Here is a 3275-nt window from a genome sequence, read left to right as displayed (position 1 = left end):
ATATATATATATATATATATATATATATATATATATAATAGAGTTATTAATATTTCTAAGTCTCTCTAAAGGAGACTACGGCAGCGGTGACTGCCATGTTGGCTTGGCGATAACTATTAATATATATATATATGCGTGCGTGTGCGTGTATTAACGTATGTATGTATATCAATTAGAAAACAAATATCAATGACCAAATACAAAATTTATATTATGTTGCAACGTGATAAAACATTGATATTCACTATGAATTCTCTCTTGGTAATAAAATGTCAGATTAACCGGGGTTTCATGTTTTTAAATATATCTAATTATTTGATGTATTATTCCTGTGACTAGTCCGAGGAGGAATGATAGTGTCCATGACCGTATTGTTACTTTCTGAAGCTGGTACGACTAAGTTTTCTGTGGAGTGGATATTCTTTGATCGTTTTATCATGAAGTCTGACAATACCTACAGATGAAATCATCTGTGCCACCATGAGAGAGAGCGTTAACTCCTTTCTTGACTGTTTTATATGGACCAGCATGGAAAACGTATAGTAGGAGTAGTAGTACTAGTAGTAGCAACAACAGCAGCAGCAGCAGCAGCAGCAGTAGTAGTAGTAGTAGTAGTAGTGGCGGTGATGTTGATGGTGGTGGTCGTTGTGGTCGTGGTAGCAGCAGTAGTTGCAGCAGCCACACCTGGAATGTATATGGGGGAGACCATGGATGAAGCCAACGTTTGCGGTAAGAAAGTCATCAAGAGTATTTGATGTAGCTGTAAGAGATATGGGCAGGAGTGGGTACTATCTGGCACAGACAGATCAGAAATCCCAGTTGCATCAGAAGTCGTGGTAAAGAAAGAAAGAAGAGCCAGGAGGACTTGTGTACAATGATGTCTTCAACGATGAGGGCTTCAGAGAGATACAAGTCGTGTTGTAAGTCTTCAGTTCAAGCACTGAGGCAACAAATAGATTTGATAATTAGAAGACTATGGAGTGTGATAGAGAATAGAGACTTTTTTTATTGGAGTATAAGAACCGTTATGTGAAATCGTGGTAAGGGAGGCGCGAGTGAGGTGTGTGGGTCTATGTATGGACAGACACATGTCTTTAAAGCGAAGTTTCTGCACGAAATGATTCCTTTATAAAAAAAAAAAGGAAATGAGAGATATGTAACTCAGACGTAAGTAGGAATAGTTCGGATTATAGCGCGAATAGGTTGGACAGAAATCCATGGATATGAAATGCACTTTAGATCTACTTTTAACTAGTTAATCTTTGTCTGAATTATCCGTAGAATGCAGTCACTGCGGCTGCTGTTGATACTGCTGCTGCTGCTGCTGATACTACTACTACTACTACTACTACTACTACTACTACTACTACTACTACTACACCCACATATGTGTGTGTGATTGGGTGTGTGTGCGTGCGTGCGTGTATGCGTGTGTATCTGGATATAAATACATATGTATTTGTCTAAGGTACTTCCTGTACTTCAAATCTTGGTAAAATCACTCAATGTAAGTACATAACCTATAGGTTCCGCAATGCTTTCGTCTTAAATATTTTAATACAAGTTATTACTCAAACTAAGGCTGTGGCCGAAGTTATTTCCCCCAACGTGTTAATCAGTGGCTTCAGAACCAAAACTTTATGGTTGTGAAGTGAGCTGTTTATCTACACAACCATGCTTACATCTTGCTAAAGAATACACTATCTTACATCACTGTAAATAAGCAAACAAAATATTTATTGATAGATTATTGCCCATTCTTTTAAAGACCTTCCCAATCAATTGCTAAAATGGTAACAAGAATCGCAAGCAAGTAAGCAAGCACGTAGGAAGCATTAAAAGACTGGATTCTCTGTATATCCTCAATTTATTATAAGACATATTTATGGAATATTTCAGTTTTGAAAAGCTATGAACAGGTGAAATTGTTAAAACTCAACATGAACAAGTCGTGGGAAGATGAATGTAAATTATTAATTAATTGTCAAAGAGCTTTCTCGACACAAACATTTTCAGTAAGTTCATGTTAGTTGTTTTTTCGTTTAAGTATTTATGTGTGCCATTTAAGTTATAAGATAAAATTAACTCACAAGATAAAATTAACTCACAAGATAAAATAGAACTAACAAAATTTTGCTGATGGTGATGATGATGATGATGATAATAATAATAATAATAATAATAATGATGATGATGAAGAAGAAGAAGAAGAAGAAGAAGAAGAAGAAGAAGAAGAAGAAGAAGAAGAACAACAACAACAACAACAACAACAACAACGACGACGACAACAACAACAGCAACAACAACAATAATAATAAGTATATGGAAGAAGTTTAGGGACAATTGAAATCAGGAGAGGCATCTTCCAAGGGTCTGCCTGTCCCCACTGGTCTTTGTACTGTGCATGATAACACTAACGCTGATTCTGAGGAAAGCAAAGGCTGGGTATGTATCCAAGAGCCGCCAACAAAATGTCAACCATTTGTTATTCATGGATGACCTCAAACTTTATGGTAAATATGAATCCCAAGTCAGTTCCATCGTCGATACGGCGTATACTTTCACTGCTAATATCAGGATGGAGTTCAGACTGAAAAAGTGTGGTGTTAGACTTGAAGAGATGCAAAATCAAACGTATGGACGGGCAAGCGATACTGTCGGGGGATTTTGTGAAGCAGACAGAAGAGACGGGCTATAAGTGCTTGAGGATATTGGAAATGGATAAATTGACGGAGAAAGAAATGATAGAAAATTTAAGGTGGAGTACTTGCGCAGACTAAGACTGATTCTTAAGTCGAAATGTAACTGATGGAATAAGATTGAAGCTATCAACACCTGGTCGGTTTTACTCCTTAGATATGGAGCAGAGGTAATCGCATCCACAATAGACGAACTAAATATCTTAGACAGAAAGACAAGGAAGTTGCTGACTAGACATGGGATACTCCGCCCATAATGTGACACAGACAGATTGTATGTACCAAGAAAGTTAAAAATAGATGTCTATGATCCTATGAGATGTAGAAAAACGCGTATAGCAAATATAATTCTACATCGAAAATATCTTCAGACAAGTTCCTATAGAGATGAAAGATCACTTCTACGCTAATACCTCTTCCGTCAAAAATCATCTAAGTTAATACCACACCGAAGACTTCCAGTTTCCTTTGGAGCTAAAGAAAGAAACATTGGGAATTTGAAAATCCAAGAAGATATTCTAATCAGCAAATACAGCTCGGTTATATATAACAGATCTACACACACACACACACACA

Source organism: Octopus bimaculoides, chromosome 4 (genome assembly GCF_001194135.2).
Source record: "Octopus bimaculoides isolate UCB-OBI-ISO-001 chromosome 4, ASM119413v2, whole genome shotgun sequence".
In the NCBI taxonomy this organism is placed as follows: domain Eukaryota; kingdom Metazoa; phylum Mollusca; class Cephalopoda; order Octopoda; family Octopodidae; genus Octopus; species Octopus bimaculoides.
Note: the sequence above shows the minus strand (reverse complement) of the source record.